Source organism: Miscanthus floridulus, chromosome 16, assembly GCF_019320115.1.
Source record: "Miscanthus floridulus cultivar M001 chromosome 16, ASM1932011v1, whole genome shotgun sequence".
Classification (NCBI taxonomy): Eukaryota; Viridiplantae; Streptophyta; class Magnoliopsida; order Poales; family Poaceae; genus Miscanthus; species Miscanthus floridulus.
Genome location: NC_089595.1, coordinates 79,458,488 through 79,482,122, shown reverse-complemented (window position 1 = coordinate 79,482,122; position 23,635 = coordinate 79,458,488). Strand labels below are relative to the sequence as shown.

Here is a 23,635-nt window from a genome sequence, read left to right as displayed (position 1 = left end):
CTGCTTGCCTGCCTGCCACGCCTCGGCCACGGTCTCGGCCCGTGCCCACGCCCACGGCCCGACCCGGCCCAGCCGACGGCGCGCGCGTGTGGCACGCCTATGTTCTTTTCTCAGCTTTTCAATTAAGATGAAAATTTTCCAACCATATAAGCTGAGTTAACGTTCAGTCAAAATCTCGTATGATATTAAACCATACAACACTTAATGTTACGTACCATAGAGTTTTATTTAATTTATTAAATATTATATGGGCCAAGCCCATAATATATCCTACAAGAGATGATTCCGGCGACGGAGCCCGCGGCGGAGGCAACGGTGATGATGAGGCAGGCGAGGCTGAGCAGCTGCAGGCACACCCACCGCGTGCTCCACCTGGGCACCTTCTGCACGATGTACATCTCCACGGGGAAGTAGACGGTGAGTGGCCAGAAGACGAGCGCGCCCAGGAGCCCGACCACGTCGTTGAAGAAGGCCAGCAGCATGGACACCACGGTCGTGGTCACCACGAACGCCGTTCGCCACGTCAGCCGGAACAGGTTGAGCTTGTAGCACCGGCCGGCGGCCCCGGCGAGGGAGAGCGGGACGTCGACCTCGCCGGTGACGTAGCGGGACTTTGGCCACCGCTGCTGCGCCCACTTCTCGACGAAGGCGAACAGCGGCTGGCAGTAGACCTGATAGGCGCCGACGGGTCGGAGAAGCCGAAGCCCGTGAGGAGGTTCCCGGGCGCGTTGTCGCCGAACGCGGCGTAGCTCATGCACCCGCACAGCATGTAGAAGAGCGTGGTGACGGCGACGCTGACGGTGGTGGCGCGGCGCATGACCTTGGACTCGGACGGCGGCGGCGCCTGGATGGTGTCCTGGATCTCGATGAGGATGAGCCAGTAGGAGTACTCGAAGGCGATGTCGCCGAACGCCTGCAGGGTGCGCCACACCTTGTCGAGCGGGGTGACCGCGCCGACGCTGATGCCCGTGAGGCTGCCCTGGTTGCCCTTGTTGGCCACCACCTGGACGATGCCCAGGCCCAGGCAGATGGTGGAGTAGGTGAAGGACATGACGGCCTCGAGGATGGAGAGCCACGAGATCTGGTCGAAGTCTGGGATCTGCGAGAAGAAGATCTCGGCCACGCCGAAGATGATCATGTACGGCGTGCTGGAGATATTGCACGGGTCCCCGTGCCCCTCCATATGGAAGCAGTTCGCCCTCTTGATCGCCCTGTGGATGTACACGCAGCAGCACACGTCAGTTCGCCACGTCACCAAATTAAGCTGAGCTCAGCTCGGCTCGGAACGTGCGGTCGGTTCTCGTGGTCTTTTTCTATATACTCACGGCATGCTAATGGAGGCGGCAATGGTGTAGCCGATGGCGACTCCGACGATGTTCGCGTACTGCAGGAACCCGCAGAGCTGCACCTTGATGCCACCTGCTCGACGAAACGACCGACAGCAGGGAAGGAGAAACAACGAAAGTCATCAGCTCTTGCTCTGCAACGGCCAACGGGCCAACGGCGGCGGAGTACAGCGAAGAATGGCGCATGCGTGCGCGGGGGTTTTCGCACGTACTGAGATTGGCGTTAACCGCGTCCATGTAGGTGTAGTTGCGCTTGCCGGTGCACGCGTCGCCGGAGCGGTAGCAGTCGGCGAGCAGCGCCAACGTGTAGTAGGTGACGAAGGAGAAGAGCAGCATGACGGCGGGGCCGGCCACCCAGCCGAGCTGCGCGATGGCCCACGCCAGCGACAGCACCCCGGAGCCTATCACGGCCGTGATAATGTGCGCGCTCGCCGTCCACATCGTCCCTTCATGACAGACCATCAGCTTTCTGCATCTATTTTGATCAAGAAGAAGCACGGCAGGCAGGGGTAGCATGTACAGCCGGCCGCTTGTTGCCAGGCAGCTAGCTAGCTGATCTCCTTACCGGTGCGCTTGAGGCGACCGTCGTCGTCATAGCACTTAGAGGCCGCCGTGTGACCGAGCTCCACCGAGGTCACCTCCATGGCCGCCGCCGGGTAGTAGTCCTTGGCGGGCACACGGTACCGTTCTCCCCTATCTGCACGAGTTACAAATACAACGCCTAAACAGTGAGACTACAACACCGGTGCTCTAGATGAAGTGCTCAGCAACGTGACTCACGCAGCAATTTATACAGCCACCGATCGACAAGACGAGCGAGCTAGAACGTGCTGAAAGACACGGAATAATACAAGAGATAGGATAAGATTGCAACAGTGGTGGGCGTACGTACTACAAGCACATGCCATGCGTGCATTGAAGGATTAATTACCTTTGCAGAAGTCCACCTCTCCTCTTCTCCTGCCTTCTACCTCTTGCAACAATGCAAGAAGAGCTGCTAGCTTGAAGAAAGAAGGTGAGGGCTGCTACAACTTCAAGGGTAGATGTGTTGCTGTGCTGTGCCATGTATGCAGGCTGGCCGGGTTTTTATAGGGGGTGCCGTGGCAGGCCGGCCTGGTTAATCAAAAGGCCTAGTGCCAGGGATTTCTGCGTTGTATAGGATCAGTGAACGAAGAAGCTAGGGACGGAGGGTGCTGAGGCGTTCGCGCCCCACGGCCGCTCTCGATAACCCTTTCCTGCCCGTGGAATAAGTTCCGCGAGATCGAACAAGTTGAGGGCCCACTATGGATCGTATCAATAATGCACTGTATCATCATATCGCGCGCAGCAAATGTGAAGACTCTGCTGCGTTGTTGGTTTTGCGCATTTCTGGCGCGTCGAACAGGCAAGTAAAGACTGCAGCACAATAAATCAATAATGTTAAAAAAAGATCACACGTTAAAAATTATGAGATGAAATTTATTGAAAAATATATACGGATTAATTTTTTTTGACGATTCAACAGTCTAGATTTTTAAACAAAAATTATGCCTCATACGTTCTACGTTTAAATATTTTTTGTTCACACCTATGATGTTTCAAATAAACTAAACAATGTTCTTTCCTAATAAAAAGTACCTATCGGTGATATGGATCCAGGGTACCTCATCGCCCCGATATAAGCCCACTACCATCATCGGGATAGGCCGAGGCCGGCGAAGACGAGCCCACCCGAATTAGGGTAGATCATCGGACGTGGTGATCAAGTAACCCAGCATAGGAAGCTTGGGCGCTGATTTCCACAGGATATGATAGCGTGTTATTATTTCCATGTAACTAATTAGAAAATATGGCTCCGTTCGCTGGTCTGAAACTTGGCTGAAACTGGCTGAAAACACTGTTCCGGCTGAATTGTTGTGAGAGAAAAACACTGTTCCGGCTGAAAAAAGAAGCCGAACAAGCCGAATATGAGGTAAACCGAACAGGGCCTATATCTGTAATACCATCTATGTAACCCTACCCCGGGGTATATAAGACGAGTAGGGAGCTCTCGACTGGTACACATTAGAATACTCGCGACTCGTGAGTATTCTAATCGCACAAACAGTCACACGACTCGCACAATACCTGGCCGCCGCGACTCGTGACTTGCCTAGCGCCGCCGCCCCCGCCTTCCACAAGCGCTGGTCCCCCTCGCTTCCCCTCCGGCATCTCGCCGGAGGCCGGAGGGAGTGGGGATCCATCGTTTTTAATAAGTTTTTCTAGTAAATCGAGTCATTAGGGTTAGGGTCTCTCCATGCCAAATTTTTTAGTATTGGGGATTTATCTCCTCCTCTCCGGCGACGACGAGGGGACAGGGTGGAATCGTTTTCTCCATGGCGGCTCTGCTGAAGATGAGGGCGACAACTACGGCATCAGCAACTTCATTGGATGGTGACATGGAGACTTTTCTTTCCGGGGCGACATCAAGTCGGAGATGATGTCGCCGCTATGGAATAGTTTTCCCCGGTCTCTTCTCCGCTTTGTTTTGGCTAGATCTGGCCACAATAAAGGACTAGGGAGAATAAATTTCAGATCAGTCTTCCCCATTCTTCGGTGGCAGAAAGAAGAAGGAAGTCAGAAGAAAGAAGAAGTTTCTCAACGGCCATCGTTCGTTAGGCATATGTTCTCAGGACTTTTGCCGAGTGTTTACCTGTGCGGTCATCCATATGAAGCGTCAATACAGGTTTGGATTCGAGATTTGGAGCTATTCACAGCGTTGGCACAATTTAGATGAAAATCAGTTTCTGGATATATGTAATGTATTCCAGAGTGCTTGTAACGTGATGATGTACCTAGCTATAATCTAATATACAATTCTTGTTTCATCTCAAGCAACACCCCTTGTAACTTGAGCACGTCGAAAAGAAGAGAGAGTTCAGATCTGAGAGAGCAGGTTGAGAGAGAAGCCGAGGTGCATCCAAATATAGGTAACAGTCCTCTTATGCCTTTTCCTTGAGAGGCCGGTTGCTATGTTCGGAGGTGGTCCTCTGAAGAGGCCAGCCTCTGTTAATGTATTTTAGAAGACATATATTTTTTACTGTCTTTGTAAATTTATTTTAAGAGACTAATAATTTGTGACCGTCTTCGTAAATAAAATGATAGTCTCCAAAAATCCTCAGGTATTTTAGGAGACACCTAAATTTTGTGGTCACCTTCCCAAAATTATTTTTGTAGCAGTGAGAACTGGATTTGAGGTTAATCGAAGTGTAGACTTAAAGAAGCGGGTTGTGGATCAGAGGAGCGCTAGGAGAAATTCAGCCATACATGTATCTCATGTCAACAATTGAAGAGTAGGATCCCTCACTGTGGGATATATATATGCGGACGTCACAGAGGTGTCAGTACGTTGGCAGTGAGCAGGCTTGGCCTCCTTCCGTCTTTTAGCACATTGTCCAGCACTAATATTAAACGCACAACTAGCCCAAGATCAATAAGGTGCTGAGGTACTCCATCTAAGTTGTAAGTTTTGGCTTTTCAAGATACATATTAAAAATTATGTGTTTGAACATAATATATATCTAGATGTATAATAAAAATTATGCAACTAGAAAAATCAAAACAACTTATAATTTAAAACATGAAAGACTAATCGCCGGTGACTTTTCTGAACAATGTGTTCAACCATGTGCATCTATGTCATTAGTGTGGCCTTTGCAAACAATTAATAGAACGACCGTGAATACGATGGACGTGGTGCTCAGCGTGTGCATCCAGAGATAACATGTATGTAGTGGTGAAGCTTGAACATATTAGATACGGAGTGCACTTGCCTTGTGGATGCATAAACATGTGTTATATGAGTGCATATATGGTGGAATTTAAGACATAATCACTATTTTACAACTTTTAGGGGGCACATTTGCACCCATCTAATCTCTATGTAGCTTTGCCTCTGCACCCTGCCCTTACGAGCACCCTGGAAAATGAAAAATAAGAGAATAGTGTTGTTAAATTTAATTCTAGAAAAATGCGAGCACTCTTGTCTAGCGAGACCTTGAACTCGGTTCAACAGGCTCCACTACTAAAACTTTAATCAGATGAGCTACACTTTGTTTGAAAAAGAAATCTTAACCAATGATACCACTAGACAACATATAGGACTGAACTCTTGTATATGATTGCCCCACCCTTTGCTATCTCTGGGATAAACTTAGCAAGCGGTTCATAGTCCCGTATAATCCAAATTCGGTTGCATTCTAGATATATATAAAAATTGTATTCAATGAGCTAGGCTAGAATCTTGATATATATCCTAGCACCTATAGAACCTTAGGTTACATCAACATTGCATTATTATCTACTGATGCCCAACCAAAAAGGCGAGCTGACACGACAAACTCAACCTTTTTTTTTGTAAATGCCGGACTACATCACCACAGGTCACACACAGCATACATCATGGTAGTAGTACAAACACAAATTCCCTCCTTTATCATCTTTTGAGTTAGGTTAATATTTAACACAAGTACCTTTTTTACACAGATTCCTTTCGATTACATACACTAATGTCTAATCCTCTATCTCTTTTGACCTGCCCAAAACTGTAACACCCTCAGTGTTACACTGTAAATCTTTCGCTAAAACACTGCATTGGCATCGTGTTTATGTGATAGTGTATGTAATATAGTGTGTAAATCAAATTATGTGACCCGAAACGTTCATCGGAAACGCGAAACGAAAGTTACATTCAATGTCACGTTATATCACTTAGGGTTTTAAATAATTTTTTATTAAGCGAAAATGCTATAGAACGTATATACGGAAATTGAGTAAAGTTAGAAGTACTAACCGTGTAGGTGACGATGAAATACTTGAGGTCGCGAAAGGAATTCACTAGCTAGCGTACCGAATAGCTTGGAAACCGAATTCGACGCGAATCCGATCGGGACTTAGTCCAATTTCCTAAGTCGGGAAGCGGTTTGACAAGGCCAAGTTTGGCAATTTTTGTAGGCGAATTGGATTAAGTAATGGTAGGGTTTCATGGCTGGTTTTGATAGCCTAACATGCCTTCTTGAGTATGGAATAGGTGGTTTAGCAATTGAAGCATTGAGTTGGATTTTTGGGAAGCTTTAAAAAGCGTGCATGACACGTTTCTGGACGGTTGCAACGTCTGGGCGAGGTCACCGTGCCTCGGCCGGCGTCGCCGCTCGCCCACGCGTGCACCCGGGCGCACCACCGTGCGGGCTTCGCACCACCGCTGCTGCGCTCACGCACGCACTCACGCGCATGCCGTGCTCGGTGGGACGCTAGGGCCCGACGAGCCTGGCCGCTCTGCCACCGCCATCGCGTCCGCCTGAGCCGCTCTGCCACCTCGCGCTTACCTATGTGGGACCGTGCATGCGTGGCCGCACTTGGGCAGTCTTGACTGCTGTCGCGCAATGCCGTAGTTGCTCGCCGTCGCGTCGTGCTACGTCCCCGGTCATGTTGCGCTCCGATCGCCGCTGCTGCGCGGCCGCCGCCGCTGCTGACCCTTCACGGCTGCACGCGCGTGGGCTTACCCCGCCTGCCTTTGCCATCACATCCACGCTCGATGTGACGCTGCGCTGCTGCCTCTTCCCTGACCGGTGCCAGCCACTGTGGCGCATAGGGCCGAGCCGCCGTTGGCTTGCTAGTTATGACGATGTGGCCAACCGTTCCTAAGCGCGTTTGGCTGATTCCCCAACGGCCTATAGCACATGCGCGCTAGAACTCTGAGTTGATGTCCACGTCCTGCCACGGCAACGTCGAGCCAAGCCATGCCGACCCTTCCCCTGTTTCCTTTGTCGCCATGGTCGCCGGACCCGCGCCTTCAATTTGGCTTGGTGGAGTCACCTCGGTCTAATTAACCTTGCTCGCTGCTTCGTTGTGTAGTCAGCCAGCCACCCACCCCCAGCTTGCAGTGATTCTTGCCGTGCCATGCTCCAATTTGGAGCTTCCTTCCCACCGGGTCAATAAGACTATGTCGGCATGCATCGGCGGCAAGGCCTCCTCTCCAGAGCTACTTGCGCTCGATCCGTTGCACCGCCCGCTTTGCCTCCACCTACTCATCAACCGGCGCACCCTTGCCAAGTTGCTATCACCTCAGAGCCACCCCTGACGTAGTCTTGCCACCGCGGTGCACCGCCGCACCATCCTTGCACACGCGGCTAGCTTGGCTTAGGCCACCTCCGGTCGAACCACCACCTCATTTGGGTCCATGGTGAGTACCTTGAGCTCATGCGCTACCCCTACTGCTCCGGCGTCGTCGTGGATAACCGGAATGTCACCGTTTTGCTGCAGGAGCTCCGCCACCATGGTCTGGCTTTACTGCGGCGTCTCGGCTTGCGGTTTCATCGCCCAGCATTTCACGTTCGCACCTAGGTAGGTATCGGCTCCTTAGATAGGGCGGGGAGGGTCCTAGGTGCCCGGTGGGGGCCGTTGGTGCCACTGGCCGCCGCGCCAACGTGCGCAGCCAGGTCAAGGACCTCCCTGATGTGAAGACAAGTTATTTTAGGGGCCGTTTTGAGTAATCGTAGACTGAAGGGATAGTGCGCTTAGTGCTCACGCTATTACTGGGTAGGCCGAGGGTGTTTTCGCAAAATGTTCAGCGCGCGCGGGTATTCCCGTCGTGGGCCGCCGAAGACCAGTTGGGCCGCGCCGCGTGGGCCGCGCTGGTGGGTCGAGTGTGCGTGCGCGAGGCACCAGAGTGGGCCAGTCCGCTCGCGTAGTGGGCCACGCGGGTGGATTTGGTTTTCCTTTTCCAGTGAATTAGTAAAGGATTATTCAATTTAGTTTTGAGCTAAACTTTGAAAAATTATAGTCAATTCTATAGATGTCCAAAAATAGTGAAACAAAATTTGTTAGGTTCACAAAAATGCTATATATCTGTTGGTGTAGTTAGTTTACAGTTATCTGTGATAATGATAGACTCATTAATTCATTTAGGAAAGCTTAGTATTATTTAGCTTAATATTTGTAGGAATTTTTGTGGTAAATTGGTGATAGCTTTAGCCATGAAATTTTTACAGTAGGTTCATTAGATTATTATGTACTCACTGTAATTTTTGTAGCCCTAGAGTAGGTTGATAAATAGAGTAGCTAGTACCCCTTGTTTTATCATATATAGAGTAAATCGGTATTAAGAGTAAGAATGCCTTTAGTTGCTAAGATAGTACATGCCATGTTTCATACTTGTTAGTGGTAACTATAGGTAACTTAGCACCTTAGTCAGTAGAACTAGCTTAGTAGCTTGACAGATGTATTTTCTTTTAAGAGTTGCTGTTGCTGTATTACTAAGTGTTGCATCATCATTTCATACATGTAGATAACAAGTTGGTAGTGTTCATGCTGTGGATGAATAGGAGTTCGAGGAGATCATTGAGGAGTACGAGGAGGAGATTCTCATACAGGAGTTAGCCCTGGAGTCGTTCGTTGCTGACTCTGTTGACACACCGCCTGCCCAAAGCAAGCCCCAGTGCATAACCCCTATTTTTGAATGATCATGGATTATATATATGTGATGTGCATTTACGTTATAGGTATTTTATGAAAACTACATGCATAGATATACTTACATATGAGTCCTACTAGTATAGGTCGAGTAGCTGCAATGCTCAGGGTATCGGTAGCGGGAGTAACCTGTCGTTACTCACAATAGGTAAAAATTATGATCACTCATGATAAAATGGTGGAATGAAAAAATAGAGATCGGGCAGGGATATGGTTTGGATATTGGTGGATGTAAGAGGTTGTGTCCTGGGGCCAACAGGGCATAGCTTGGTGACACTTTTTCCCTGTCTGTGTCGATTAAGGACCGGTCGTTGCATTGGGTTCTAGGCAAGTCACGGATTTATTATCCCGAGCACATACTTGGCTATGGGCGCAGGGAAGGCCTGTTGCTCTCTTATCGTGAGTTCTGGCTCTTTTCGGACCAACTAATTGGAGGCGGTGATGGTGGAGGTCTAAGCACCGCACTAAGTCCAGGACTCAGGAGCGGGGGCTTGGAGTCCAATTTGGGCGGGGACCTAGACCCCATGACAGGAGAGTGATGGGCTGGTCCTGCTGGTGCCTGGGGTACAAGCGGGACATGTGTTTTCGAGGTACCCAGCTAGGGGCATTGATTCGTGAATCGCCGGCGTTCCGATACGTCTTGTCTACAGTCTAGCACCGTAGTAAGAACTGAAAGATGAAAGGTGATGAAATGGAAATGATTGCTCAACCCTTACTTGAAAGTAGAACAAGTGCTTATATAGAAAGGCTAGATAATAAATTAATCATGACTGCTAATAATAACATAAATAAGGATTCACTATTAGTACTGCTTTCTTCAAAAAGAAACCTAGCAAACCATAAAGCTTATCATATCCCTTGGAGTTGGGAAATTATTCTCATTAGTCGGATAAGTCTTGCGAGTACATTGTGTACTCAGGGTTTATTTACCCCTGTTGCAGGTACTACTTGAGGAGTATCCATTGTGTGAAGGATTCTTTTGGTGAGCACAGATGGATCCTTGTGTATGATCGATAGATGTTTATTTTATTCCGCTATTTAATATTCCGCACTCTAAATTTGGTAATGTAATAATACATTTTTAAGAACTCTGGATATATGAAATGAACTAAGTATTATAACTCGTTCTCATTATTGGATCCTTAGAGAAAAATATGGATTATTCGGGCTCTCCCTTGGGGTGCACCCACGGAATCCGCCCGAAGTAGCTCGCTCTCGGAGTGCTTAGCGTCAGTGAAAGACGAGCGCCTCCGTAAGTGTAAAAAAAACTACGGAGGAGGAGAGGGAAGAAAAGCAACGGTAAGGAGCCAATATTATTTTCTGACCAGAGAGGATCATGTCACTTTGACAAGACATGGCTTAAACGTATATTTTCCTGTACACCAATGGGATTACCTACTTAGATATGATTAACAACAACCGAGGATGTTCTTAAATCTTAATCTACAAGCGCAGTATTGGATTCCACATTCTATAATAAGGGAGTACCTGAGTGGTGAATGCCGACGTGGATGAACATGGAACGGTCGATGCGCTGTCGGCTAACGCCATTATATTATCCTACTATTAATTGTTTGCAAAGGCCACACTAACGACAGAGATTCTGAATTTCGCAGGGAAGTCAGCTGTGGCGCGCTGATGGCCGAGCTGGCTGCTAGATGCACTGGCCGACATGGCTACTCCTCCGTACTACTAGTAGATAACCTGCACTGCAGTCTGCAGACTGCAGGAGTGGTGTTCCACTACCATGTACGGGCGCATTTGTAAAGGTAAGCACAGGGCCCGGGTGCACGTGCTCACCACGATCCATCCATGGAAAAGTGTAAGGATGGCAACGGGTCAGGTTTGGATCGAGTGGAGTCTCCGTGCACCTGAAATCGAAACCCGAATCCGTCCCGAAAACCGATTCGGGTGGAAATCCATCACCAAAACCAAACCCGCGGATACCCAAAACCCAAACGGATACCCGAAACCCGCGGATATATATACACATATTCACATGTATAAACAAGAGGCAACAAATAATAAATATTTTCATGAGTCAACTTTAAATAAATTTAATAATCTAAGTAAACAAATTATTATTAGTATATTATAAAACATGAGTTTTAATTCCAAATGATTTATTTCGGATATCCATTGGATATCCATGGGTGAAAAACCAAACCCGAAACCGAACCCGATTGGTTTCGGGGCCCCGAACCCGAAAACCGTGGGTGAAAAACCATCCCCAAACCCGAACCCGCAGAACCCGAAACCCGCGGATATCCGCCCCAAACCCGATCCGTTGCCATCCTTAGAAAAGTGTCACAAAAGGTGCAACGCCGAATTCGTAAACACAGAGCACTGTTGTTGGCTGTTGGGCCTGTTGCCTCCCTAAATTCCCCATTATTAGCCGCAGCTAGATGTAACCTTACTACTACTTACGGATAACTGATATATTGAGTAATTGGTGGAGCAAGGTCTCGGTTCACCGGCACCGCCGAGCTCGCCGCCGCCGTCACCCTCTGGGTACGGTTCTGATCACTACTACACAAATTCTTTTGTGCAGCGTTTGGTAAAGTGTCTCGGAGGCGGTTAGACATTTCAACCGCCTCGGTTAATGCCTGGATTAACCGAGGCGGTCATTTTTATTAACCGAGGTGGTGCCTCAGTTAATATGGCCGAGGCCCAGCCAAAGCCCATAACGACCCCTCCTCTCGGGCTTATATAAATACCAGAGTTAGGGTTTCACTCCTCACCCTTATTCCCTCTCTCCCAACCGCCGCAGCCCGGCCTCCCTCCCGAAGTCGAGTCGCGGCGCGCCGCTCTCCGTCTCTCTCACTCTCTCCGTCTCCCTCCCAGGCGCCTCACTCCCTCCCATCTCCATCTTCCTCCCAGGCACCCCTCTCTCTCCCACCGTGCCCCCTCCCCTCTCCTCTCCTCCACGCTGCGGCCTGGTTATGGGCGGCGCAAGCAACGTGGTCACGGGCCCGGCCGAGGCGGCGGCGGTGGCGAGCTCCTCCTCAGCAGGGCGGCAATGGCGGCGCATGCGAGCGGATCCGGCACCCTTCCTCGGATCCAGTGAGCCTCCTCGGCAGGGCGGCAATGGCGATAGTGCGCACGGGCGGAGCGACAATGACGGCGCACGCGAGCGGATCCAACGAGCCTCCTCAGACCTGGCGCCCTTTCTCACCCCTGAGCTCGCGCGACCCTTCCTCACCCCCGAGCACGGCGAGCCACCTCGGATCTGGCGTGGGCACCTCCACAAGGCGGATCCGTGGAACATCAGCTCCTGCTCCTTCCCCGACAGCGGATCCGGTGCCACCACCTCCATGTCGGCGGCCGCGCGCATCGTCATCAACCCATGGTGGCCGGATCCACCGCTGGAGGCCAGATCTACCAGATCCAGAGGCTATGAGGACAGCGAGGATGGCGACAACGGCAACGGTGGATTGGGCTTGGTGGGCCCATCGATGGGCTTAGCGAGCTCATCGAAGGGCTATTTCTTTTTTTTAGTTTTTCTAATTTATTTATCGAGGTGGTCAAGTGAACGCCTCCGTTAATGCTTCATTAACTGTGACCTTTGGTTGGAGGCGTTTGGCTTGCTTGCCTCGGAAAATCATTTTTGCCCGCCTCGAAAAAGATTTCTGTAGCAGTGGATAGGTCACCAAGCTCGAGTTGTCCTCTTCCTCACTTGGCTATTACATAGAGGGGCCTTAATGGGCTGCCTCTGGTTCTGGGCCACACAGGGCCGATACTCCTACTTCACCCATTCTGGGCCAATCATGCCCGGGTTGGGTTGTCGGCTTCTTGCCATTCGAACTAATATCACAGCTCCACGGTCGGAGGCGCCTTTCTAAAGTACTCCTCCTGCCACCGTATCATCCTCTTTAGATTCTTCAGGTTCCTTGTTAGCTGCAATCATCGGGGCATCAACGGTGACACCCCCTCCTCCTTTTGAACTAGCTTGTCCCCAAGTTGATGCCCATAGCAACTGTTGCCGCAAGGGTTCTTCATCTTCCCAGGTACTCAGATCTTTAGGAAAGTAAGACCAGCATACCAAAACTTGAGGTATCATCATTTGCTGGTGTTGGCGAAGACGCTTGTCCAGAGTTGCTATAGGGACCTACATCTGGTAGCTCAGAACTTATAGTGGTACTTGGAGAAATAGGTCTCTTTAGCTGAGACATGAAAGACCAGGTGAATATGACAAGTGTTAGGAAGCTATAGACGATATGCTGTAGTCCCAATCTTCTCTAGGATGGTGAAGGGGCCAAAATACTTGAATGATAATTTGTTAGAAGAGCGAGGTGCCAGGGATGTTTGGACATACGGCTATGCCTTGAGATACACTAAATCACCCACCATAAAAGATCAAGCTGTTCTATGTTTGTCGGCCAGAGTTTTCAACTTGTTTTGAGCCCTAATCAGGTGTTGTCTCACCAATTGTTGCATGAGCTCCCTTTACTCCATCCAATTCTAGAGATCAATGTTTTAACAAGACTGTGCAATATCAATGCCAAAATGTCGGGGTTTGTGACCATACAGAACTAGAAATGGGCTCTATCCAAGTGATGAATGGAAGGAAGTGTTGTACCAGTACTCAGCCAAGGATAACCACTAAGACCATTTTGTTGGGCAAGCTTGAACAAAACATCTAAGATAAGTTTCTAGGCACTGGTTCACCCGCTCAGTTTGGCCGTCAGTCTGTGGGTGATATGCACTACTCATTTTTAGTTCTGTACCAAGCAGCTTGAAAAGTTCTTGCTAAATGGTACTAGTAAACACCTTATCTCGGTCAGATACCATTGCCTGAGGGAGACCATGTAGTTTGAAGACATTGTTCATATATGTAAGTGCTACTTGAAGTGTTGTGAAAGGGTGAGATAGTGGAAGGAAATTAGCATACTTTGAGAATTTGTCCACTACCACCAAAATACAGTTGGAGCCAACTGACCTGAGAAGTCCTTCTATAAAATCCAAAGTCACAGTTTACCAAGCACCTTCAGGTATGGGCAATGGGGCTAGCAAGCCTGGATAGGGTACTCTTTCTGATTTGGACTATTGACAAACTGTACACTAAGCCACAAACTCCTTGACAAAATTTTTGAGTTTTGGCTAGGCAAAAAGATGTTTAACTCTCTTATATGTGACTTCATAGCCAGAATGGCCCCCAATAGCACTAGAGTGTAATGCAGCCAAAATTTTTGTTTGAAGGTGAATATCAGAGCCAACCCAGATTCTATCTTTGTACCTGTTGGTGTTTTGGACCAGCGGGCCCTCAACCAACTAGTGAAAATGTACTGCGTGCCCCTAATCCAGGATGGTGATGCAAAGAGACACAAGGTTTATACTGGTTCAGGCAATAGGTGCCCTACGTCCAGTCTGAGAGATCGATCTTGTATTTATTGCACCGAGGTGCTTGTAGTAGGGGGTTACGAGCAGGGCAAGAGAGGGAGCTAGTCCCAGGTCTCTACATGGGGTGGTGTGGATTGCTTGAGACGTTGATCTCAGGCAGCGGAGAAGCGCATGTGTTACAGAGTGTTGAGCGTGTGTTCGTCTGAGCATCTATGTGTGAGTTTGTGAACTTGTGAGTTCGTGTGCTCGTGTGCCTCTGCTCGTGAGAGCGTGAACTCGTGTCCTGTGTCTAGAAATGGCCCCGATCACTCCCTTTTATAGTTGAAGGGGGGACAGGGGTGATACATGTGTTCGCTATGCGGCTTCTTGTGAGCGGAGGTGGCGTGTCCTAGCCCTATAGCTGGCCACTATGGTGGCATGGTCGACGGAGCGGTCTTTGTCCTTGATGCACTGGAGCGACATGCCGGTCACGCCTGATCCTGTGCGATGTGGAAGCTCTAGTGATAGCTTGACGCAGGGCATGGCGGATGACATGTTGGTCGCTGTGTGTCGACAACGTAAAGGGCCGAGGCTCAGTTGGTGCCGAGGCCGAGCCACCATGGGGGGCTCGGTGGGCTCGAATCCCGAGGCTGCCGAGACCCTAAAGTGGATTACCAAGGCTTGGAGGGAGCAGTTGGATCCATACACTAATTCCGAGGCTACAGGGACCTAGACTTGACTCCCCATGCTGCACTATCCTTGGAGCAGTTGGGGTTAGGTAGCACAGTGCAGCGTGGGTGTCCGTCGTGGGCACAGTGCCGAGCATAGCAGCTGGTAACCCTTGCCTCATCCCGTCCCAGACGGCATGGTGTTGATGCGACTCCCATCTCATCGGTCACTCCACTGTGTCGAGCCATCATTCGGTTGACGTCGTGGGAGTGGTTGGGCGCGTTAGTTGGACGTGACATTCTGTCAGAGAAGTTGGTCGAGGCGGAGGCGATGGGGTTGTTGCCAAGCTAGCCTCGAGCGAGGTGGAGAATTGGTACCCCGTCCGAGGCCTTATGAGCCAGCGTCGAGCGAGATGGAGAATCGGTTTCCAGTCTAAGGACTTACGCAAGGGGCTTCAAGCGAGGTGGAGAGTCGGTTCCCTATCCGAGGCCTTATGTGTGGGGCCTCAAGCGAGATAGAGAATCGATACCCCATCCAAGGCCTTACGTGCGAGGCCTCGAGCGAGATGGAGAATCGGTTTCCTATCCGAGACCTTACGCGCGGAGCCTCGAGCGAGGCGGAGAATCGGTAGCCTCGGACAAGGTGGGGGTTAGCCAGTAGTTGTCTCTTGGCTTTGATTATTACAGGGTCTAAGCGATTTTTTCAGTTCTTGCTTAGGGGACCCCTTTTTATGGTACCTGATAGTAGCCCCCGAGCCTCGATGAGAGTGTGAGCGCTCTTCCTGAGGTTTTGACAAGACTTAGCTTGCGGCAGCTTCTGGCGGGATGGTGTTTCATACTCGAGGCCTCGGTGGGTGCGCACGAGCGCACCCACCGGGTGTAGCCCCCGAGGCCCTGGAGGAGTGGGTTTATTCCTCTAGGGGCTTTTCTCACGTTGAGCGAAGGGTCTTATCATGTTTGCCGAGTCCACGAGCATGAGTTCGGGTTGCAGGGTCTCGGCTTGGTTGTAGGAAAAGTCCCCGAGCCTCTATGCGGAGCAAGAGGGCGATCAGGAGTTCCCCTAGCCTTTTGTGTGACCCTCGTGCATCCTTTTCGTTAAGAAGGAGGGTTTGTTTGCTGAATCCTTCGAGTGCGAGCCTGAGTCGCTGGGTCTTGGCTTGGTTGCAGGAAGAGCCCCTGAGCCTCTGCACAGAGCGAGAGGGCGATCAGGAGTTCCCCTGGCTATTTATGCGACCCTCGTGCATCCTTTTCATTTGGAAGGAGGGGTGGAATATACCAGGCTACCCTCGGTGGGCGCGAGCGGTGACACTTTCGGTGAGCTTTTATCGGGTAAGTCCGAGTGGAGGCCTGTGCCCCATTCGATAGGGGTCGACTAGCGGTCCAGAGACGCACTCCAAAAGTACTAGAGGGCTTCTCTAGTGGGTACCAGGGCCGTTCGATTGGCCTCGGGGGCTCGGTGCCTCCCTACGGTGGGATCCCATTCAGAGACTTCCCTGCCAGTCTCGGACACGACTTAGGGCATCCCAAGCAATTGCTTGCTTGGGCCTCGGCCGTGTATGGGCTCACCCATAGTCGTCCATGACTCTGTTTGTCCTGGGGCAGCTATCGAAACCCTCAGGGGCCCAGCTTTCAAACCCTTGGACCGTAACAGGTTCGGTGCCTTTTATCGCATTTTTCCCTACGAGTTCGGGTTGCTTGTCTTCAACCTGGTTGCAGGAAGAGCCCCCAAGCCTCTGCATGGAGCAAGAGGGTGATCAGGAGTTTCCCTGGCTTTTTGTGCGACCCTCGCGCATCCTTTTTGTTTGGAGGTAGGGGATGTTTGCCGAGCCCTTGAGTGCAAGCCTAAGTCGCTGGGTCTCAGCCTGGTTGCAGAAAGAGCCCCTGAGCCTCTGCACAGAGCGAGAGGGCGATCAGGAGTTCCCCTGACTTTTTGTGCGACCCTCGCGCATCCTTTTTGTTCAAAAGGAGGGGTTGTTTGCTGAGCCCTTGAGTACGAGCCTAGGTCGTTGGGTCTTGGCTTGGTTGCAGGAAGAGCCCCTGAGCCTCTGCACGGAGCGAGAGGGCGATCAGGAGTTCCCCTAGCTTTTTGTGTGACCCTCGCGCATCCTTTTCATTCGGAAGGAGGGGTTGCTTGCTGAGCCCTCGAGTGCGAGCCTGAGTCGCTGGGTCTCGGCTTGGTTGCAGGAAGAGCCCCCAAGCCTCTACACAGAGCGAGAGGGCGATTAGGGGTTCCCCTAGCTTTTTGTGCGACCCTCGCGCATCCATTTCATGCAAGCCTCGGTATCGCCCCCAGTCCAAGGCCCGCTGCCGTCGCGGGGAGAGCGCCCGGGAAGTGGAGGACCATTCGATCTCCTCCGACGATACTTCCCAGGAGAAGGAGGTGGCGGATGCCGAGGCGGCCAGCACTGCGGAGCAGCCAGCTCCGACCTCTGGCGAGGGAAGCTCGGCCCTCATGCGGGTACAACCCGAGCCCCACGGGTGGGATCACCCGCATGTCTTGTGGCGGAGCTAGGATGACCCTAAAGGGGAGCCCATGTTCGCTCTCGAGGATGCGGCCGAGGGGGGCGCTGGAGCACTTTCGAGCAATACCGCCATCTAGCAGAGCGGTCTCTATGGACAGCACTGTTCGTCGTGGCCGACAATCTGCCCGGCGTTGCCCAAGTACATGCCTCCTTTTCTCGTGCGGTGTTGTCTTTTTCTCGAGTTCTCTCGCGGTGCTTGACCCCTATTCTGCCTATCTAGGAGCTTAAGGCCCGGTCCCTCAGGAAGTCGATCTTCCTCCAACGGGAGAGGGATGTCTGGGACCAGCTCCGGCGGTAGAAGGATTTGCTCACCAACGCCAACGAGCTTCTGTCAGCGCGGAGCGTGGAGGTGGAGGACCTCTGCCTTTGCTGTGTCGATGCGAAGGCCGAGGTGGCCATAGTTCAGGAGCAGGCCACCCCTTTGGCGGCGTGGATCAAGGAGCTAGAGGAGGAGCTGACCCGGGTGGCCAGCGAGCGGGACACCTTCAGGTCCCAGGCCGAACAAGCGGAGACCTCTGCCAAGGCCATCGCCGGGCAGCTGGGGGCGGAGCAGGGCACACACCTGCTGATGAAAGGTGCCCTGGTCGAGGCCCTCAAGGTGGCCGAGGTCTCCTTCTTGGGTCGAGGCCCTAGCTTTGAAGGCAAAGGCCGAGGGTGAGTCCTGTTCCCCTCGTTTTGTTTGTTTTTCTTGCGTTTGACCCCTAACCCCCCTATGTGATGCAGAGCTGGAGAAGGAGGCTTCCAGGGCAGTCGAGGCCTCTCGAGTCGAGGTCCAGCGCTAGAAAGAGAACACCGAGGCCTCTCGGGTCGAGGTCCAGCACTGGAAAGAGAAAGTCGAGGGTGAGTCCCATAGGGCTTCGCCCCTGTTTGGCTTTTTTCTTTTGCGCTTAACCCCATCCTACTTGTTTTGGCGCAGGGTTGGAGAAGGAGGTCTCCTGGGTAGCTGAGGCCTCTATCGCAGTGCAGGCGGTGCTCGAGGCCAAGATCGGGGAGCACAACGTGCTGTAGAGCGTCGCCCGTACTGTCTGTGAGGCCATGGAGGTTGAAGGGGTCGAGTCAGGTAGCTCCCTAAGGAGCCGCTTGACTGCATTGAGCGGCCAAGCGCGCGAGCAACTCTGGGGGGGGGGCATTGCTCATGGGCGTCAAACGCGCCCTGACCGTCGTCGCCTTGCACTATGCAGGCGTCGACCTCGAGGCCGTCAATGACGGCTACGTCTTGGTTGAGGACGACGAGGAGGCCGATGAGGAGGTCGCGAAGCTGATGGAGACGGTTGAGGGCCCCGGCAAGCTATTTGAAGAGGAGGTGGTTCCTCCTACGCCGTCTGCCAACGCTGGTGACCCTAAGCCTTGACCTTGGCCAAAGAGGCCACGTAACTGGATTAGGATTATCGTGCCGTGATGCTTGTGGCCGTCGAGGCCTTTTTTAAAGTACTTATGCGCCTATGCCTTTTTAATCATTTTTATTGTATTTCTGAGCTTCTGCCCTTTGCCTTGTCTCAGAACATATCACATGCAAAAAACTTCCTCAGAGCCTAAGCTGCCCCTTGGGTAAAAGGTGGTGAGGGAGTGCCATAGCCCGGAGGTGTAGGCCGTCTCATGGCTCGGCCAGCCTTTTGGCCCTAAGATAGACTTTCGGTCCTTAGGTTTTTTACAATCAATTTGTCAGAGCACACTAGAGAGTTTGGCGTAGAAATTTATTCAAAATACGAAAAAGGGTGCCTAGGACTTAGGGGGGGGGTCCCCCCCTCTAGCCCCCGAGGGAGGCTCGGTTCTATAGAGGCAGAGCTGAGTCTTGTTCAAGCACCGCGGTGGGCACCTCTATAGAGGCAGAGCCGAGTCTCCCTTGTCGCGTTATCGTAACGTTGTTCCCCCATCAATAGGTTTGGGGGGTTTCTCAAAAAATTAGAACAATTAAAGAATGCTTCTTTATCATATTTCGAGAAACAATGTATATAATGCTTGGAAATTTAAGGGTAGAAGCGATGTAGCTATTCTATGTTCCAAGCGTTGGTGAGGATTTCGCCCTTCTTGTTGGCTACCTTGTAGGTCTCGGGCTTCAGTACTTGGGCGATGATGTACGACCCTTCCCATGGTGGGGTCAGCTTGTGGCGGCCCTTGTTGCTCTGCCTTAGTCTCAGCACCAGGTCGCCCACCTTCAGGTCTTGGCTTCGAATGCGCTAGGCTTGATAGCGTCATAGAGCTTGTTGGTACTTGGCCGAATGTAGTAGCGCAACATCTTGGGCTTCCTCTAGTTGGTTGAGGGCGTCCTCATGGGCAGTGCGGTTGCTTTGCTCGTTGTAGGCCTGAAGCCTCAGGGAACCGTACTCCAAATCAGTGGGGAGGATGGCCTCAGCCCCATAGACCAGGAAGAATGGTGTGAACCCCATGGCTCGGCTCGGAGTGTTCCTCAGACTCCAGATGACTGACGGGAGTTCAGCAAGCCATTTCTTGCCAAATTTCTTCAACTGGTTGTATATTCTTGGCTTGAGGCCCTATAGGATCATGCCGTTGGCACGTTCTACTTGGCCGTTTGTCCTAGGGTGTCCTACGGCCAACTAGGCCACATGAATGTGGTGATCATCATAGAACATCAAGAACTTGTGGCCGGTGAATTGTGTCCTGTTGTTAGTGATGATGGTGTTTGGAACCCTGAACCTGTGGATGATATCAGTGAAAAATAGCACCGCTTGCTCGGATTTGATTCGATTGATCGAACGAGCCTCGATCCACTTAGAGAACTTATCGATTGCTACCAGTAAATGGGTGTAGCCCCCGGGGGCCTTCTGTAGAGGCCCAACCATGTCGAGCCCCCACATGGCGAATGGCCATGTAATGGGGATGGTTTGGAGGGCTTGGGCCGGGAGTTGCATCTGCCGCGCGTAGTACTAGCATCCCTCGCAGGAGCGTATGAGCTTGGTGGCATCAACAACAGCCGTTGGCCAGAAGAATCCTTGTCGGAAGGCATTTTCGACGAGCTTCCGAGTGATGCATGGTGCCCATAGGCTCCCGTGTGCAAATCCCAAAGTAGGGCTTGGCCTGCCTCGGTGGTGATGCATCGCTGGAGGATGCCCGATGGGCTTCACCTATACAACCCGCCGTTGCTGAGGACGTAAGTTTTGGCTCGTTGCGCAAGCCATCGGGCTTTGGTCATGTCTACAGGAAGCTCTCCTCGAACGAGGCAATCAAGGAATAGGACTCGCCAGTCCATGCCCTGGTTGGCCTCGGGAGGCTCCCCATTGACTTCCATGACCTCAGGCTCGGCTGAAGAGGTCTTAGCGACGGAGGGGGCCTTGAGCCCTGCGGTGGGCTCGACCGGTGGGCCCTCTTCCACCACTGAGGCATAGTCGATGGAAGGCTTATGGAGGTCTCTAGCGAAGATGTTCGGGGGGACGGGGGCACATGCCGACGCCATCTTTGCTAGTTCATATGCGGCCTCGTTGAATTTTCGCGCGACGTGGTTGAGTTCGAGACCGTCGAACTTGTCTTCTAGGCAACGTACCAACTTGCAGTATGCCTCCATTTTGGGGTCATGGCAGTTCAACTCCTTCATTACTTGATCGACGATGAGCTATGAATCGCCCCATATGTCGAGACGCCATACTCCAAGTTCAATGGTGATCTACAAGCCGTTGACGAGGGCTTCGTACTTGGCTGCGTTGTTGGAGGCGGCGAAGTGGAGGCAAACCATGTAGCGCATGTGCACTCTAAGGGGTGAGATGAAGAGTAGACCTGTGCCTACCCCGGTCTTCATCAGGGACCCGTCGAAGTACATAATCTAGCATTCCGCCTAGACATGAGCAGGTGGCAGTTGGGTGTTGGTCCACTTAGCCACAAAATCAGCCAAGACCTGAGATTTGATTGCTTTCCAAGGCACAAAAGACAGGGCTTCCCCCATGAGTTCGACGGCCCACTTGGCTATCCTACCCGAGGCCTCCCGGTTATGGATTATCTCTCCTAGGGGAAAAGACGACACCACGATCACCGGGTGGGACTCAAAGTAGTGACACAGCTTGCGTCGAGCTAAGACTATGGCATAGATCAGCTTCTAGATGTGGGGGTAGCATGTCTTAGTCTCGGAGAGCACTTCACTGATGAAGTAAACATGTCATTGGATGGGTAAAGCATGCCCTTCTTCATGTCTCTCGACTAGCATGGCCGCACTGACCACTTGGGTCGTTGCGGCGACGTAGAGTAAGAGGGTCTCGTCCTTGGCCGGTGGTACCAGGATGGGAGGATTGGTGAGCAGTGCCTTGAGCTTGGCGAGGGCTTCTTCGGCCTTGGGGGTCCAAGAAAAGCGTTCGGATTTCCTTAAGAGGCGGTACAGAGGCAAGCCTTTTTTGCCAAGGCGTGAGATGAAGCGGCTCAGGGCCGCAAGGCATCCCATAACCCTCTGTACTCCCTTGAGGTCTCGGATTGGTCCCATGTTGGTCACGGCCAAGACCTTCTCTGGGTTGGCCTCGATGCCGCGCTCCAAAACTATGAATCCCAAGAGCATGCCTCGGGGGACCCTGAAAACACACTTCTCGGGGTTGAGCTTGATGCCTTTCTCTCTGAGGCATTTGAAGGCTATCTCTAGGTCATCGATGAGATCACCAGCCTTTCTGGACTTGACTACGATGTCATCCATGTAGGCCTCGATGGTTTGCCCGATGTGCTCGCCAAAGACTTGGGTCATGCACCGCTAGTATGTGGCCCTTGCGTTTCTGAGGCCGAATGGCATAGTCACATAGCAGTACATGCCGAATGGTGTGATAAAAGAAGTCGCGAGCTGGTCGGACTCTTTCATCTTGATTTGATGGTAACCAGAATACGCATCAAGGAAGGATAGGGTTTTGCATCCCGTAGTGGAGTCGATGATTTGGTCGATTCGAGGTAATGGGAAAGGGACTTTCGGACAGGCTTTATTCAAACCGGTGTAGTCTACACACATCCGCCACTTCCCATTTTTCTTCTTAACTAATACAGGATTAGCTAACCACTCTAGATGGGACACTTCCTTGATGAATCCAGCCACCAAAAGCTTCTACACCTCCTCGCCGATGGCCCTGCGCTTTTCCTCGTTGAATCGGCGCAGGCGCTGTTTCACCGGTCTGGAGCCGGCCCGGATGTCCAAGGCGTGCTCGGTGACTTCCCTCAGTATGCCTGGCATGTCTGAGGGACTCCACGCGAATACGTCGGCATTCACATGAAGAAAGTCGACGAGCACGGCTTCCTATTTGATGTCGAGGGTGGCGCTGATCCTCAACGCCTGGTCATCAGGGCAGGTGGGGTCGACCGGGATGAGCTTGATGGCCTCCGTGGGCTCGAAAGTCCCGGCACAACGCTTGGGCTCGGGCAGCTCGCTACCAAGTCAGTTGAGGTTGACGATGAGGGTCTCGGCCTCCATGAGAGCCTCGGCGTACTCGATGCATTCGATGTCGTAGTCGTATGCATGCTCGTACATGGACTCGATAGTGATGACGCCATTAGGACCCGGCATCTTGAGGTTGAGGTAGGTGTAGTTGGGGACCACCATGAACTTGGCATAGCATGGCCGCCCTAGGATGGCGTGGTAGGTTCCCTTGAATCCAACCACCTCAAAAGTGAGGACCTCCTTGCGGTAGTTGGAGGGAGTGCCGAAGCAAACGGGCAAGTCGATGCGCCTGAGGGGTCATGTGCGTTTCCCCAGCATGATGCCGTGGAAAGGCACAGCGTCACCTCAGAGCTATGACTGGTCGAGCTCTAGGAGCTCCTAGGTGTTAGCGTAGAGGATGTTGAGGCCGCTGCCTCTGTCCATCAACACCTTGGTGAGTCAGGTGTTGTCGATGATCAGGTCGACAACGAGTGGGTACTGTCCTAGGTTCGGGACATGATCGGGGTGGTCATCCTAATCAAAGGTGATCGCCTCCTAAGACCAGTTGAGGTACCGAGGAGCGGCCACCTTCACCGAGAAGACCCCCCAGCATTCCCTCTTTCGCTGGCGCGCTATGAGGCACGCTGAAGGCCTGCCAAAGATCATGAAGGCATTGTGCACCTTGGGGAACCCATTGTCCTTGTTGTCGCCCTATCCCTGGCACCCTTCTTCTTGGCATCGTCGTAGGGGAGCCCGAGCTTGGCATAGTAACGCCAAAGCATGGTGCACTCTTTGAGGGTATGCTTCATCAGGCCCTGGTGGTAAGGGCAGGGCTTCTTAAGCATATCATCGAAGAGCCTAGGGCCCCGGGGGCCTTGGGGATTCTTGTGATCCGCTGCTGCGACAAGACCAGCCTCAAGGACCTCCTGCTTCCCCTAGAGACCCTTTTTCTTTTTCTTG

General features: G+C 51.9%; 1 pseudogene; it reads right to left on the bottom strand.

The window, feature by feature from the left end:
* Positions 1–236: 236 nt before the first annotated feature.
* On the bottom strand, positions 237–2,174 carry LOC136510899 (amino acid permease 3-like; annotated as a pseudogene).
* Positions 2,175–23,635: the final 21,461 nt, after the last annotated feature.